General features: G+C 38.9%; 1 protein-coding gene across 3 annotated transcripts in view; it reads left to right on the top strand.

The window, feature by feature from the left end:
• det1 (DET1 partner of COP1 E3 ubiquitin ligase) overlaps nucleotides 1–18,800 on the top strand; it is a 51,746-nt gene that overhangs the window by 16,080 nt on the left and 16,866 nt on the right. The window lies entirely within an intron of this gene.

Genomic DNA, 18,800 nt, shown 5'->3' with positions numbered 1-18,800 from the left:
GATCGAATGTGCTTCCATAGCTGTATGTTCTTGTCAACAATTGGGATAGTGTTTTGATGGCAAGTTTGGCACTTGATTGATTGATTGATTGATTGATTGATTGAGACTTGTATTAGTAGATTGCACAGTACAGTACATATTCTGTACAATTGACCACTAAATGGTAACGCCCGAATACGTTTTTCAACTTGTTTAAGTCGGGGTTCACGTTAATCCATTCATGGTAAATCAAAGACCTTGTTTGTGTGAAGTGAAGTGAATTATATTTATATAGCGCTTTTGTCTATTGAATCAAAGCGCTTTACAAAGTGCAACCCATTATCTAAGTTACATTTAAACCAGTGTGGGTAGCACTGGTAGCAGGTGGGTACAGCGTCTTGCTCAAGGACACAACAACGGCAGTGACCTGGAAAGTTTTTCCGGATGTGGGAATTGAAACTTTCTCTGACGGGAGACTCTGTAGGACCCTGACTATGCTTTTGAGCCTGCCAGGTCCGTCCAGCACCCTCCCCCACCAACGGAGCCTACACCTCACTAGGTGGTGATTGGTTGAAAGCTCCGCCCCTCTCTTCACCCGAGTGTCTAAAAGGTTTCACTGTTATTGCCATTGCGAGCATTGAAATCCCCCAGTAGAACAAAGGAATCACCTGAGTTAGCACTCTCCAGTACTCCCTCTAGGAAATCCAAAGAGGACGGGTAGTCTGAACTGTCATTTGGTGCGTAAGCACAAACAATAGTGGGGACCCGTCTACCCACCCGTCCACCAGGTTAAACTCCAACGTACAGTCTCTGAGCCGCAAGGTAACAAGTATTGCCACCCGTGACCGTCGCCTCTCACTGCTGGCAACGCCAGAGTGGAAGAGAGTCCAGCCAGAGCACTTGCTGTGCGTCGAAGTGAGACCGACTAGATCCAGCGGATCTTTTCCACCTTGTGCACCAGCTCCGGCTCGGGGACGAAGGGGGGTGGGAATTTAGTGTTGCCAATCAAGCTATCATTTATTTAGTTTCATGAAAATTATTCCATAAGAAGTAACATTTGTATCTGGTCTGAAAAGAACAACATTATTCAAATTAGAATTTTGCTAAGAGTAAGTTCCAGTGTGTGCAGTATCATTTCAATCTAGTAGTGTTTGAACAAATAAACAAAAACAGTTTTTTTTAAATTATCTTGGTAATTTGTATTCAATGGTTTGTTTAAAAAGTGGGAAAAAAATCGGGGAAAAAACATAAATGCGATTTTTTGTGATAAAATCAGAGAGTTTATTTTGAGGCCATATCACCCAGGCCTACGATGCCCATATACCGGTATGTCAAAATACCAAATATTGGCGCCGATAATCGGTCGATTCCTACTGTATAATTGTATTTATTATATAAACTGGTAAAAAAAAAAAGGGGCGGGATTAAATAAGTGTAAACTTCTTCTCACTCCTTTTCAAATATGTAAAAAAAAAAAAAAAAAAAAAAAAAAACAAGAAAGTCCAATGCTCATTTGTTTTTGTTTTTTATTCTCCATTGTTTTCATTGTGTTATAATGGCTGTTAAGGCTATAGCACTGTATTGGATCAGGCTTGCTCTTGTTTTTTTGCATATTTGAAATAAAAATATATCAATCAATCAAAAAAAACAATTGAATAAACAGTAACTGCAGCATAATCTATATAATTTGAGAATTCGTTTTTTTTTTCTAGCTGCAGGATTGTAACCATGTTGCTTTCGCTTGTTTAAAATGCTGTTTTTTCATTTACAGAATGAGAATTGCTATCTTAAAGTCACTCTGTTTTGTCACAGGTATCTTGTGTACCGTATTTGGATGTGAGGCAGTCTGGCTTTAAGCCTCAGGCTTCACAGCTGGCTGGCTTTTCTGTGTTTTCCCCTTTGGTGTCAACTAAGTATTTTTTTTGTTTTTCTTTGTTTATTCATAGATTAAGCATTTAGTTTTCAGAAAAACATAGTTTGATTGGTTTTTGTTGATTTATAACCAGCCGAAACTAGAGATTAGAGATTGATTATTTTGAGGCGCTCGATATAGTCTGTCTTATCAATATACTGTTCAATTCTGATAACGGTATCAACCGATACCAATACATACAGCAGCTCTTCCCTCAAACTAATGTCAGGTCACATCTTGTCTAATGATTGAACACTGTATGCTTCTTTTACTGTGATTGACATGGATGCATTTCTCTAATAAATGCTGTTTGTGCAAAATAAGACAAATACAGCGATGTCAGTTACAGAAAAAAGGGCTATATTTATTCCAAACATTTTGTTTCGACATTAGATAATCATGACTAGGAATGTAATGATATGAACATTTCATTTACGGTTATCGAGACCAAAATTGTCATGGTTATCATTATTATCGCTGTATTATTAAATGTACCCAAGAAGTAATTATACACACACTGAAATCTTTTGACCAACTTATTTTTTTTATTATCTAAAATAAATAGACACAACTGTTAGAAAAAAACACTATTTTGCATGTTTTGTGTTTCTTATGCTTCACTAATTGTTTCCCACTCATTTACTTGTAGGGGTCAATATGATGTCATCATATAATTTGCATCATCGCAGATGATTAAAGATGGGAACAATGATACATTCTCAGATGCATCATAATTAGAACGTAACCGATTCATGACTCGATTGACAAATGTCCAAACATCGATTTACATATGTCAAATAAAGCAATAGGGGCGGTTCTAAAATGCGGCAGTTATTGCTGATGTTCTGTAAATGTTAGTTCTAGGTTTGATTCTAACTATCCAAGGGAGAACTATTAGCTGACATTTTTTTAAATGATTTGTTATCTGGGTTAGCAGACACACAGGGGGCAGAGAGAAGGAGAGGACAAGCTATTCTAACCATTGTGCTAAGTTAGCTGGAATGTGAAGTAGTGAAACAAGAAAATAATAAATGCTTTGCATATTTCAACAGAAAGCTAATGGGAACTGCGTAACAGCAGTGAGTAACCAGTTTGGAAGAGAACATTAGCAAGTAGATTAGCAAATCAGGAGAGACTTTTGGTTCCTGTATAAGTGTGTGGTTTGTGTTATCATCACATTTCACAGTTCAGGATAGTTTATACAATCAGGCTGATGACATGTGGATAAGTGGGTTTACTATATTCCTTTTGTTCTTCCTTCTCTTAGTTGTCAAGTTTGTTGTAATAGACATATACTAGAAAAAATAATATAAACAAGTTGTCCTCGCGTATTCTGCAATGGCGGTCATTTGTTTAAAAAAAAAAGTGTTATGCACACAACTGTTTGCAACCTATCAGCGTTCGACAGTACAGCCTGCCCCCGAAAAGGTTTTGGGTACCTTCCAAAAGTCCCACCTAGCTCAGAGGAACTTCGATAGTTTACTGAAGAACTAAATCTACCCGGTTAGTTTTTGGTGGAAACCTAGGGGGAACTTTATTCACCCGGGTGAGTAGGAAAGTTCTGGCGGTAAAAAAGGGCCTAATAGGCCTTTTTCCTTGTCTAGTTCCTGGAGCTATAGGTTGTGTGATGACTGTATTATGATGAAAGTATATATTTGTACCATGAATTGATTTACGTGGACCCCGACTTAAACAAGTTGAAAAACTTATTCGGGTGTTACTATTTAGTGGGCAATTGTAAGGAATATGTACTGAACTGTGCAATCTACTAATACAAGTTTCAATCAATCAACCCTGTAGAAGTGTGTGGTCCGCATTTCACAGTTCAGGGTAGTTTATACAAATCAGGTTGATGACGTATATAGAAGGGGTTTACTATATTTCTACACTGATACCATGTAAATAAACAGACAATGTTACGCCACATTTATTTTACTAAAAAGTAAGTTGATGAAATACAAAGCAATAATATACAAAACCTGTTAAAAAAAAAGTCAGGCTTTTGTCTTCTAATTAACCGGTACCGAAACTGATCAGGTGGGCCGGTTCTACGATCGGAATACAACTGGACTCACTGGTGACAGTGGTAGAGAAAAGGACTCTGGAAAAACTAGTGAGCATCCTGGATGATGCCAGTCACCCTCTGCATACCGTTGTTAGTAGCCAGAGGAGCCTGTTCAGTGCTAGACTGCTTCATCCCAAGTGCAGGACTAATAGACTCAAAAACTCCTTTGTCCCACACGCCATTAGACTGTACAACTCCTCTCTGGGGGGGAGGGAGGGTACCCGGATGACAGGGGATGCAAAACAATAACAGTGCAATACTTTTTCAAAACATGGTCACTACTGTCTAGTTTCTCTTGTTATATTCTTATTTTCCTGTTATATTTTTATTCTCAATGTTGCTTTTTATTTTTATTCTTATTGTAATATTTTTCTATTTTGTTTCCATTTATACCCCCATTATTTACTTTTTACTTTTTAAATTCGATCTCAACTCTGTACACTGCTGCTGGAATTTTAATTTTCCTAAGGGAACTCTCCTGAAGGAATCAATAAAGTACTATCTATCTATCTATCTATCTATCTATCTATCTATCTATCTATCTATCTATCTATCTATCTATCTATCTATCTATCTATCTATCTATCTATCTATCTATCTATCTATGTCCAACAGTCAGAAAGTAGTCCTCTAGGTAAATGATGAATTCATGAGGGTCAGGCAATTCATTTTGCTCCATTTCAACTGTAAATATAATTTTTTAAATAATAAATGTCAGGGTTTATCTCACGCCGACGTCACAAACACATCACTTTAGCCTGGTATCATTCTGTTCACTCGGGTTTAGGCTAATAACTACACAAATGGAATGTCACTGACTACTTTTACAACATGTAATAAAGTAAATAGTTAGTATTTCATGTTATTTATCTTCGTTCCACTTGTGTTCTGACTCCTTTTTTTTCCACATTTGTCCAACGAAGTCTCAGAGTAGTAAGCAGCTGATGTCGCCGCTTCGAGTCTGGCTTCATACTCCTTCGTAGATACGTCTAAAAGAGTCCATCCACTTCTCGTAGCTTTGCGTATTGAAATTAATTTTGTAAAAAATAGCAAACAACAATAAACTGCATATAGTTAAAAGACTACGGCTGAGTAAAAACACTCCAAGATAGTTTCACTGATTAGCGTTTTTCAGCACAAAGATGGGATAGGTTGTTTGGCAACACTAAATTGGCCATAGTGTGCAAATGTGAGTGTGAATGTTGTCTGTCTATCTGTGTTGGCCCTGTGATGAGGTAGCGACTTGTCCAGGGTGTACCGCGCCTTCTGCCCAAATGCAGCTGAGATAGGCTCCCTCGCCCCCCGTGGCCCCGAAAGGGACACGCGGTAGAAATGGATGGATGGACAAAAGTGCGTAGAAAATGAAATCTATTATTATTATTTATTATTTCTGGCGGGCATTTTGTGGCGTTTTACTTAAGTCAGCGGTCTTTGAACTCACCGTAAAACACCTTTGTGTCCTAATTCTCTAAGTATAGAACGATCATACTGTTCTAAGAGAGCACAGCTTGTAGGTTCAATGTGCACAATTGAATAGCTAAGTTGCTCAAACAGCAATTATACAGGTAAAAGCCAGTAAATTAGAATATTTTGAAAAACTTGATTTATTTCAGTAATTGCATTCAAAAGGTGTAATTTGTACATTATATTTATTCATTGCACACAGACTGATGCATTCAAATGTTTATTTCATTTAATTTTGATGATTTGAAGTGGCAACAAATGAAAATCCAAAATTCCGTGTGTCACAAAATTAGAATATTACTTAAGGCTAATACAAAAAAGGGATTTTTAGAAATGTTGGCCAACTGAAAAGTATGAAAATGAAAAATATGAGCATGTACAATACTCAATACTTGGTTGGAGCTCCTTTTGCCTCAATTACTGCGTTAATGCGGCGTGGCATGGAGTCGATGAGTTTCTGGCACTGCTCAGGTGTTATGAGAGCCCAGGTTGCTCTGATAGTGGCCTTCAACTCTTCTGCGTTTTTGGGTCTGGCATTCTGCATCTTCCTTTTCACAATACCCCACAGATTTTCTATGGGGCTAAGGTCAGGGGAGTTGGCGGGCCAATTTAGAACAGAAATACCATGGTCCGTAAACCAGGCACGGGTAGATTTTAAAGTAAAAAGTTAAAGTCCCAATGATTGTCACACACACACTAGGTGTGGTGAAATTTGTCCTCTGCATTTGACCCATCCCCTTGATCACCCCCTGGGAGGTGAGGGGAGCAGTGGGCAGCAGCGGTGCCGCGCCCGGGAATCATTTTTGGTGATTTAACCCCCAATTCCAACCCTTGATGCTGAGTGCCAAGCATTTTGCGCTGTGTGCAGGCGCCAAGTCCTGTTGGAACTTGAAATCTCCATCTCCATAGAGCAGGTCAGCAGCAGGAAGCATGAAGTGCTCTAAAACTTGCTGGTAGACGGCTGCGTTGACCCTGGATCTCAGGAAACAGAGTGGACCGACACCAGCAGATGACATGGCACCCCAAACCATCACTGATGGTGGAAACTTTACACTAGACTTCAGGCAACGTGGATCCTGTGCCTCTCCTGTCTTCCTCCAGACTCTGGGACCTCGATTTCCAAAGGAAATGCAAAATTTGCATGGTTGGGTGATGGTTTGGGGTGCCATGTCATCTGCTGGTGTCGGTCCACTCTGTTTCCTGAGATCCAGGGTCAACGCAGCCGTCTACCAGCAAGTTTTAGAGCACTTCATGCTTCCTGCTGCTGACCTGCTCTATGGAGATGGAGATTTCAAGTTCCAACAGGACTTGGCGCCTGCACACAGCGCAAAATCTACCCGTGCCTGGTTTACGGACCATGGTATTTCTGTTCTAAATTGGCCCGCCAACTCCCCTGACCTTAGCCCCATAGAAAATCTGTGGGGTATTGTGAAAAGGAAGATGCAGAATGCCAGACCCAAAAACGCAGAAGAGTTGAAGGCCACTATCAGAGCAACCTGGGCTCTCATAACACCTGAGCAGTGCCAGAAACTCATCGACTCCATGCCACGCCGCATTAACACAGTAATTGAGGCAAAAGGAGCTCCAACCAAGTATTGAGTATTGTACATGCTCATATTTTTCATTTTCATACTTTTCAGTTGGCCAACATTTCTAAAAATCCCTCTTTTGTATTAGCCTTAAGTAATATTCTAATTTTGTGACACACAGAATTTTGGATTTTCATTTGTTGCCACTTCAAATCATCAAAATTAAATGAAATAAACATTTGAATGCATCAGTCTGTGTGCAATGAATAAATATAATGTACAAGTTACACCTTTTGAATGCAATTACTGAAATAAATCAAGTTTTTCAAAATATTCTAATTTACTGGCTTTTACCTGTATATGGTGGTTATATATGGTGGTTATATAAGTTTAGATTGGGGTATGTTGTTTCTTAATGGGAAAATACATTAATGTCTCTTGTTTTCATGTAAGCATTTAATAAGCTTGCAAGCTTTTGCCAGTCAGTTTGTGACTTTATCAAAGTGGAGTTATCTGTTACGGTTTTTCGATCATTTTATTTAAAACGATAACACAAAATGCAACATGAAACTCAGGAATAATACAATCAATGAAATTGTAAACTCGGTGTACCGCTGGTTGTTTCTTATCAGGATTTTGCTGCAAAAATGCAGTGTGTGACTCCGGGTCAATCAGTAAATCAATCAATCAAAATTGTATTTTATGTAGCACTTTGATACACTGGCAAGTGACAACACAAAGTGCTTTACACCAAAAAAAAAATAGAAGAAGAAAAGAAAACACAAACCCGCGCACACAGCACTATTACGAAAACAAAACATGGAATGGCACTGAGGATTCCGGAAAAATGGCACCTTTGGGGCGTCCACACTGGAGAATAACTAACATTAACGCCATCTAAAAAAATAGTATAAAATATATTTTTAAATATATGTAAAAATAAGATTTAAATAATACATTAAAACAAAAAGGAAAATTACAGAATAAAAATGAAAAAACCTTAGAAGCGTTTAACATGATCAGTAAAAAAAAAAAACTGATTAAAAAGGTGTATCTTTAATAGGCTGGGAAGAGGGAAGTCTGGGCTTCTTTGCTTGGGCTGCTGCGCCCGCGACCCAACTTCGGATAAGCGGAAGAAGATGGATGGCTCTTTAATAGGGATGGGGTGATAAAACGATATCAATATATATCACGATAAACACATAACCGATATCAATACAAAATGTGTCCGATAAAATATTTGATATATGTTTATATTTTTGGTTTATGAATAAGCGGTAGAAAATGGATGGATGGATGGATTATTTATGAAGTCACTCGCGCTTTGGGAACCCAGCAAAAAGGAAACAGGAAGTGTCACAGAGCAATGGGGGGAACACGCTAACAGCCAATCAGGTAACAGTATTCACTGAGCAATGGGGGAACACACTTACAGCCAATCACGTAACAGTATCAACTACCAAGAGGTTTGGTTTCACCGTCTTTCTGTCTGCTCCGAATTCACTGCATGTGGTGAAGAGAAACATCTAATAATAATATTATGATAGATTAACTCAATAACAGAAACTTGTCTGTAGTTTTGTTGGTTTTAATACAGACGGTGCGGCAACATCCTTGCACTTCCAATGTGTCGTTTTAATGAGTTGCTTCCCAAACTGTCAAGTGTTTAATTGCTTATACCCTACCACAATCTAGTGTCTCAAATCTGCGAGTACCTTGAAATTTACTTTAATTATTGTATACCTTCGCCGCGCTCATCCTACCTTGCTACCAGACACTCTCTCCACTGATAAATAGCACCCTTGGTAAACAGTAATAGGCAAGCTCCTTGGAAAATGTAGTAAGCTAAGCTACAAGTTACTCTCGATTAAATGTAGCTAAGCTCCAGGGGTAGCTATCCCCGGAAGAATTGTAGCAAGCGACACTACAAGCTACATGGCAAAAGTAGCTTGCTCCATCAAAGCTTTAACAGTATTTATATTTATGGGCCCACATGTATAATATCAATGTTAATGTAGGTGAGAGTGTACAAATGGACCCAATAAGGCTCAATTACTATTAACTATCTGTCATTTCGCTGGGGACACCCTACAACTACCTCTAGTGGTCCCCGCACCCCACTGTATGTATTAACACATTACCGTAAAATATCAAATAATATTATTTAGCTCATTCACGTAAGAGACTAGACGTATAAGATTTCATGGGATTTAGCGATTAGGAGTGACAGATTGTTTGGTAAACGTATAGCATGTTCTATATGTTATAGTTATTTGAATGACTCTTACCATAATATGTTATAAATAAATGATAAATGGGTTGTACTTGTATAGCGCTTTTCTACCTTCAAGGTACTCAAAGCGCTTTGACACTACTTCCACATTTACCCATTCACACACACATTCACACACCGATGGAGGGAGCTGCCATGCAAGGCGCTAACCAGCACCCATCAGGAGCAAGGGTGAAGTGTCTTGCTCAGGACACAACGGACATGACGAGGTTGGTACTAGGTGGGGATTGAACCAGGGACCCTCGGGTCGCGCACGGCCACTCTTTCACTGCGCCACGCCGCCCATGTTACGTTAACATACCAGGCACGTTCTCAGTTGGTTATTTATGCCTCATATAACGTGCACTTATTCAGCCTGTTGTTCACTACTCTTTATTTATTTTAAATTGCCTTTCAAATGTCTATTCTTGGTGTTGGGTTATATCAAATAAATTTCCCCAAAAAATGCGACCTATACTCCAGTGCGACTTATATATGTGACGACCGGGGCGCATGGTGTTGCGAGGCTCGTTCTCCCAGGAATGCAGACAGGCGTCAGACACAGCGTGCAGGTAGGAAAAATGATTTATTAAGAATTAAATCAAAAGGGAACAAACAAAAACGTGCTCATAGCACTTAAGGCAAAAAACTAAATGGGCTGGCGTGGGAGCTAGCAAGTAACAAGAGCAGGAAACAAAAGTCGTCATCTGTTGTACGAAAACAAACTAGGAAGCAAGACAGACTGACAGGGAAGGCAGGCTTAAATAATAATGTCAGTGATGACAAACAGGTGCGCGTCGGGAACACACGCGGCAGGTGAAAACAATCAGCAGCCATGGCAACAAACTCAGGTGTACAAACAGGCACTCAAGGAGTCCAAAATTAACAAAAAACACAAGTGCATCGAATACGTAAACAAAAATATGATCCGGGCAGCGGATCATAACAATATATGTTTTTTTCCTTCTTTATGATGCATTTTCGGCAGGTGCGACTTATACTCCGTTGCGACTTATACTCCGAAAAATACGGTATGTATTGACAGGAAAAAAAACAATGACTTGTGTGTTGTTTGGGAACAGTTGGTAATGGTTATGTGCAGTAAAACTTTTCATGAACTCAACTCACCTTAATGTGTGTTCCTAAATTTGTTGTTTGGGAACAGTTGGTAATGGTTATGTGCAGTAAAACTTTTCATGAACTCAACTCACCTTAATGTGTGTTCCTAAATTTGTGTTGGACGTCTTAGACGAAGAGAGCAGTTATGATTTTTGTTTACAGAGTAAACAACTAAAAACTAAGGTTTTGGGCACTGTTGACTGTTGTCTCTAAACACATGCATTTGTCAAAATATGGCCAAGGACGCGCATTATTGTGTGTTTCCTGCACGTCATCTTCATCTTCATCACTAAAGGAAAAATCTAATCTGCGGGAGAGGATCCCTTCGCCATTTTTAGGTATGTTTCTTTTTTTTTTTTTTGAGTGGTCAGCTTGAAGCGTCCCTCTGTCTCCGACTCCTTCGTCGTCATGTGACATGAGTGCGTGACTGTTATGATTTTGTTTACTAGTTTCGATGACCTGCCTTATCTTGCCTCTGATTGGCCAGTCTTTAATGTTTCGCCAAACCTTCGCCAATTGTGACTCATCATACAAACACCGACCAATCATCATGGATTTTCTCCATATGTATGGATGTTGTCATTCATCCAGGTCATTGGATTTTCTCCATATTTTTTGGGGCCTGGATTTCCAGTCCATTTTCTCTCTTTGTCGCTTGTAGCTTTGATGTAAGCTACCTCGTTACATGGATCTAAAAGTAGCTAAGCTACAGGAAAAGCTACTTGTTAAAAAAGTAGCTAAGTTACCGCCAAGCTCACGAAAAAGGTAGTTAAGCTACGTAGTTTAACAACATGTAGCTTGTCACTGCCCATCACTGTTGGTAAGTTGAAAATTGTTTTACGGTAGTTATTGGCAGGCTTAAATCATTCATAAAAAGCATCAATAATTATCAATATGGACCGATATAAAACGTATATCGTGATGTAGTTTTCAGCCATATCGCCCTGCCCTAATCTTGAACCTTTTAAATATCAACGGTCTTTGCGGTCCTGAGGCTTTCTGGCAGGATGTTCCACAGGTGGGGGCCATAGTGGTAAATGCCGCCTCACAGTGGGTCTTTGTTCTGGTATTTGGTAAAGAAAAAAGTTTGGTGCCAAGATCCATAATATGTTAAAAGCAGGTCAGGTCAATAAGAAGGTGCAAGAGTATTGAGCCATTTGAAAACTAATAATAGAATTTAAAAATCGACCCTGACAGGGAGCCAATGCACCTACTTTAAAACTAGTGTAATTTGCTCCCACCTTCTTGTCCTTGTCAGCAGGCGTGCAGCTGAGTTTTGTAATAATTGTAGAGTTGCAATATTCTTATTGGGAACAGCAGAGCATTGCAATAGTCTAAATATAAATGACAGGAAATAAAAGCATGCATTATCGCCTTCGTGATTGTGATGTTTCCTGACGTATGAATTGCAATTAAAAGTATTGAAGAAAGACGATCTATGCCCCCCTCGCATAACAAGCACTTCACAGTTTTTGCAAATTGGATATTGTATTTACAATCTGAACCCAAAACATATCCTGATTATGTGCTTGCAAGCTTGTTGCTCTGTGGAGCATTGCACAATTTGATAAGGTCATCACTTGCGCGCCTGTATTATATTATATTTCTGCTAAGTGTTGGGGGATCTGCTTGATGCAGCTCCCTTGCTTGTCTGCAGTTGAGTTTACCTGATTGTATTAAGTTTGGAGCAGAGTGTTACAGCCCCTTCTGTCAAAACCCATGTATCTAGACTGTCACCAGGAACTGCTGATGTTGCACCACCAGAGAAGTTCTAAAAATTCACCAAATGACAATTTTATCATTAACTTTCAAGCAAAATATGTTATATCTGGAATCATTTTTAATTTTAGCTGTCAACAAATGGAATTTGTAAATTGTTTACTAATCGATTGTATAATCGCCCATGTCCGAAGTGCGATGCATCTAAAAATAAATTATTTCCCCCACCTCTATTTTTGAGTATGAAAAATCTAATTTTTTACTAAAAAAATAATTATTAATTAGTTGAACAACATGACAGGAATTAAATGCGAATACACTCTTAGTGATGCTTTTAATTTTATCAAATGACTGTCCAGCATGGAAACGTACATGTTGCATTTCAATAATATAAGTAGATGTGGTACTACTAATCTGGAGTAGGCAGGTGCATTAGACAAATGATCTCTCAGCTAAGATGATATGTCAAGTACCTGATGATATGGAACACCGAGACCATGGTCCATGCATCCATTTATTTTTTATATCGCTTACCCTCACTAGCATCGCAGGTAAAGTGGAACTTATCCCAGCTGACTTCTGGCAAGAGACAGGTTATACCTTAGATTGGTCACCATCCCACCACAGGCACGTCTAGACAATCATTCACACTCATGTTCATACCTATTGACACTTTAGAGCAGGGGTGCCCACACTTTTTGAGCAGGAAAGCTATTTTTCATATGACCAATTAGGTCATATGAGGTGATCTACCTCATATATATATAAATATATATATATATATATATATATATATATATATATATATATATATATATATATATAGCGTCGACGGCCCTTAAATCCACAATTTGTCTGTGTATTCCTTTTTCATAATTCTCTCCCAAAAATCCCTTATTCTTGGCCATTGCACTGTAAGAACTTTGCCTTTGAGCGATCACCTGCTGCCTTCGTCTTCTATTGACAATCACAGGAACATAAGTGGCTGCAATTGTTATCACAGCTCTAAAACTATGGAATCACAAAGTGTCCATCTTCCTCAAAGCGGACGAGTTTTTACGAGAGTTACGGCTCATGACGCAAAACAAATCTATTTGTCTGGTGTTATTATATAACGTACTTGTGTTTAGAGACTCTTACTTCTGTAGCTCAATGTCCCCGACGAAAAGCAAGCAGCAGCGAGCAAGACGTCCAGTTGGACTTTCACTCCCTAAAAGCCGCCACTGTTCTTTTAATATTTGCACATATTGTATATCTGGAATGTATTAAATTTATGTCCACATCGCAGATATGCTGACTTCGCTCCAGACAATCGCGTGCGTCTTGTTTTCATCCGGTTTCGACAGTGTTGTTCTGGTGGTCAAAATATTTTTTTTTCGGTGCATTTCTAGTTAGTAGAGCACGCATAATAGGCTACATATACAGGTAAAAGCCAGTAAATTAGAATATTTTGAAAAACTTGATTTATTTCAGTAATTGCATTCAAAAGGTGTAACTTGTACATTATATTTATTCATTGCACACAGACTGATGCATTCAAATGTTTATTTCATGTAATTTTGATGATTTGAAGTGGCAACAAATGAAAATCCAAAATTCCGTGTGTCACAAAATTAGAATATTACTTAAGGCTAATACAAAAAAGGGATTTTTAGAAATGTTGGCCAACTGAAAAGTATGAAAATGAAAAATATGAGCATGTACAATACTCAATACTTGGTTGGAGCTCCTTTTGCCTCAATTACTGCGTTAATGCGGCGTGGCATGGAGTTGATGAGTTTCTGGCACTGCTCAGGTGTTATGAGAGCCCAGGTTGCTCTGATAGTGGCCTTCAACTCTTCTGCGTTTTTGGGTCTGGCATTCTGCATCTTCCTTTTCACAATACCCCACAGATTTTCTATGGGGCTAAGGTCAGGGGAGTTGGCGGGCCAATTTAGAACAGAAATACCATGGTCCGTAAACCAGGCACGGGTAGATTTTGCGCTGTGTGCAGGCGCCAAGTCCTGTTGGAACTTGAAATCTAAAACTTGCTGGTAGACGGCTGCGTTGACCCTGGATCTCAGGAAACAGAGTGGACCGACACCAGCAGATGACATGGCACCCCAAACCATCACTGATGGTGGAAACTTTACACTAGACTTCAGGCAACGTGGATCCTGTGCCTCTCCTGTCTTCCTCCAGACTCTGGGACCTCGATTTCCAAAGGAAATGCAAAATTTGCTTTCGTCAGAAAACATGACTTTGGACCACTCAGCAGCAGTCCAGCTGGTGTCGGTCCACTCTGTTTCCTGAGATCCAGGGTCAACGCAGCCGTCTACCAGCAAGTTTTAGAGCACTTCATGCTTCCTGCTGCTGACCTGCTCTATGGAGATGGAGATTTCAAGTTCCAACAGGACTTGGCGCCTGCACACAGCGCAAAATCTACCCGTGCCTGGTTTACGGACCATGGGATTTCTGTTCTAAATTGGCCCGCCAACTCCCCTGACCTTAGCCCCATAGAAAATATGTGGGGTATTGTGAAAAGGAAGATGCAGAATGCCAGACCCAAAAACGCAGAAGAGTTGAAGGCCACTATCAGAGCAACCTAGGCTCTCATAACACCTGAGCAGTGCCAGAAACTCATCGACTCCATGCCACGCCGCATTAACGCAGTAATTGAGGCAAAAGGAGCTCCAACCAAGTATTGAGTATTGTACATGCTCATATTTTTCATTTTCATACTTTTCAGTTGGCCAACATTTCTAAAAATCCCTTTTTTGTATTAGCCTTAAGAAATATTCTAATTTTGTGACACACGGAATTTTGGATTTTCATTTGTTGCCACTTCAAATCATCAAAATTAAATGAAATAAACATTTGAATGCATCAGTCTGTGTGCAATGAATAAATATAATGTACAAGTTACACCTTTTGAATGCAATTACTGAAATAAATCAAGTTTTTCAAAATATTCTAATTTACTGGCTTTTACCTGTACATCCATTCATACTGTAACGATCTGCTGGTGATAATGTTTTATGTTCGTGTGGTTTTGATTTGATCAAACACACCGTCCGTGCTTGAATGAGGAAGTGCTACGTGTCCGGGGAAGCACGGACACAAAAGTGTTTGCATGGAGGTAAAACCTGTTGGAATTGAGCCAATTGTTATCATATGATTGGCAGTAAAAGCTAAAAAAATAACGTCAGACCTTGTGTGACGTCTTCTGGAGGCTACAATACATTCCATCCATCCATTTTCTACCGCTTATTCCCTTTGGGGTCGCGGGGGGCGCTGGAGCCTATCTCAGCTACAATCGGGCGGAAGGCGGGGTATTGTATTACTTAATTTTTTTCACTCTAAAAACATATTTTTAAGGTGTGGCGGCCATGAATTTACAGTGGCGATGCGCCACATTCAGTTAAATTAAGGGGAAACCCTGAATAAGATTGCAAGAACCTTTATTAAGCTTCGCATTTAGCTGCATGGTCGTGGCTTGTCGCAGCTCTGACTTTGGTACTGTCTTTTACACAGGAAACATTGTTGCACATCCATGCAAGTTATTTGCATTTCTGACAGCTCTTCTTCTGAGTCATTCTGAATTTCAGCTGCTCTTTTAGTGGTAAGCTCAAGTTTGTCATTACCAAACATTTTGCGGCAATTTTGGTAGTACTTCACACTATTTCGCCTCAATGCTGCCTCTTTCATCCAGTCTGGATGGGTCTAACGATCTGACCTGATGGGTAACTGGTGGATTGTCTGAAATTGTGGTAGGTTATTACCTATCACGGAATAGACATCAGAACTTCACTCACAACTCTTCTTTTGTATCTGTCTGAGAGTGGCAACCCTTCCTCCAGTCTGTTTGAGGAGTACAGATTATTACCACCCGACCGTACTTTATACATAAGCACAAATATATATATACAACTAGGTTCAAACATCTAAATGCCTTTCAGCTAGCTCAGCCGTTCATCTCGTGCCAATTAAGCCCGGGGCGATCTGTACATCTTCTTGGTAACTGAAGCCCCCTTACCCTTGGCGCAGGTCTCCTACACTGACACATTCTGTCAATTTAGGCGCAGCTATCTAATAGTGCAACACTACAACTAGCTATACTTTAAAGTTGAGATATATACAGAGGACTATTAGGTAGTTTTAGGGACACTAAAGTACACTACAAATTACAGTTTAGTATTACAACTTACTGTTTTCTGTAAAAATTGTGTGTGAATGCCTTAATTCCATCCATCCATCCATTTTCTACCGCTTGTCCCTTAGCTAAATTGAAATGCAGAAGGAATGTAAAATTATGGTAAGAATATGTTTGAGGGTACAGTAGGAATGGTTTAAATATTGAAGAAAGCTAGTTGCAATGCCAGTGGATAATAGGATGGAAACAGTTTGACTGTGAAATGGTTTGAATATAGAAATACTGTGATTGTAGGAATTATTTGAATGTTGAATATCAGAAACTGTACTGACACATAGTATAGAAATGATAAATTTATGTTGTAATATTAAACTATATAACTGGCTTCAAATTTAGCCAGCATGATAGAGTTCACATACTAATTTTAGCCCTTCTTGTTCCATCGATGCTTTGGGGGAGGGTGGATTTGAACCTGTATCTGCTGCATGGAGGTCAAACTTTCTAGCCACTCAACTAAATGGCCAGGTTGTTATGCCCATCTTCAGCAGTGCAAAGCTGCTTCCAAGTCACTAATTCAGGGCTATTCAACTACATTATGAAGAGAGCCCCATTTTCAAGACCCAGGGGAGGATGTTTCGTCAGAAAGTGCCCCCGCAGGTTATATTTCTTTGATACTTAATTTAATTGCAAAGTAAATACTTCGCATTTCACATTGCATTTTCAATAAATTCATTATTCTGCACCACTACTCGTTTCCAGTGTGTGCTGCTAGTTAACAGTATAAAGAAAAAGAAGCTCTAGTTTATGTTGGATTGATGTTCCTATTTTGAATTATTTTCCTTCCTTAGTTTTATTTATTTACACTTCTTCCTTCATTTAGGTTTGTAAGACTGAAGATATAAGCATAAAATAAACATAACAAAAATATACCGTCCAGTATGTATTTTACATAAATAATGTCTATTGTGTATTTTACATAAATAAAATAGAAAGTTTAGTGTTAATATATTCACACAATAAACTACAAATGTTGACACATATAGAAATTACACAACAGTCACACACCAAACATTGTATGTGATCTATCGCTTTAAGCGCCCTCTACTGATCAAATTTAACACTACATGTATTAAACAAGGTTTGATTGTTAATCTCAGACAAAATACATCACTGAGTCAGCAATTTCAATACAAAACAAACAAAACTATCTTTATGCACAAATTATATCTACTGACAAAAGTTTGACCAAGTTACGTGAGGAAGCTTACAGCTGGGATTTCTACCATTGTTGCTGCTTGTCTGGATCAATGTGTCTGTCGCTTAAAAGGTCCACCAGAAAACAACGACACAGGCACTTGCTCGGGGTAGAACATTGATACGTTGTTGTCGAGTCCTTGTTAAAAGTCTGATTTTTACAATTTATTTAGGTTTTTTTTCCAAGGTTGAATGGGTGGTCTTCTTCTACTTACCCTACTGCTGCTTCATTGTAAAATACATGCCTCGCTGTTGCCCCCTGCGCTGTGGCTGGAGTACTGCATACATGATCAACCCTAGTTTTAGGTTTTATCAAGCCTATTTGAGTGATGTTCGGCGGGCCAAATGAAAAACTTTGGCGGGCCGAATGTGGACCATGGGCCGCCAGTTGAATAGCTCTGCACTAATCCTTGCCTCAATCGCAGCAAATTAACTACATTTCTGACAAATTTCATTATCACTGGAGGATGAGAAATGGCTTAATATGCTACACTACACACCGGGGATATGTTAACCCCTAAGCAAGAGCTCTTGAAGGTAAAGAATATTAAGTGGATAAATACAAATATCCATAGATCATCAAGTTAGCCAACACTACATTGATTAGATTGATATTTTCACAAAATATTACAACATTGTTTTTTTGTTGTTTTTGTTATCGTTTACAAACTCAGGAAATAAGTCCCTGGACACAGGAGGACTTTAAGGTCAAAAACCAAAGGATTTAAATAAGAGCCAATAGTAGTTTTTGCTTTTGTTTAGTTTTTTTTTTTTTTCAAAAACTTCTGCTATTTAATTTATTTTGCTCAAAATATTGTATGTAATTGAAGGGAATAAGGAAATAATTGAAATATTAAATGTATTTTTGTACACCACCAACCTGTGTTTTTGTATAATTATAATTGTGATCAAAAATGTAATCATTCAATGATCTTGAAATTTATAAGTATCAATATCAGAATTGGTATGACCAATACTGCCTTTGTAACTATTTGGGGGATAGGTTGATTGGCAACACTAAATTGGTCCTAGTGTGAGAATGTGAGTGAGAATGTTTGTCTATAAGTGTTGGCCCTGCGATGAGGTGGCGACTTGTTCAGGGTGCACCCTGCCTTTTGCTGGTTTAGGCTCCAGCACCCCCACGACCCCGAGAGGGACAAGCGGTAGAGAATGGATGGATGGATGGTATATGGAGTTACATTCTTACCTCCTGGATCCACCAAATTATATCTGCTCCAGAGTGGTTATTTGTGGATTAAATGTCTTCCTAATACTTTTTGTTCTAATAACGGTATTTTTCAATAGCAATTTGCAAGTCTGCATGTGATGGGATTTGTTCTTATTGTCCATTCCTT

The sequence above is a fragment of the Nerophis lumbriciformis genome, linkage group LG10 (assembly GCF_033978685.3).
Source record: "Nerophis lumbriciformis linkage group LG10, RoL_Nlum_v2.1, whole genome shotgun sequence".
Lineage (NCBI taxonomy): Eukaryota > Metazoa > Chordata > Actinopteri > Syngnathiformes > Syngnathidae > Nerophis > Nerophis lumbriciformis.
This window is presented reverse-complemented; position numbering and strand designations above follow the sequence as displayed.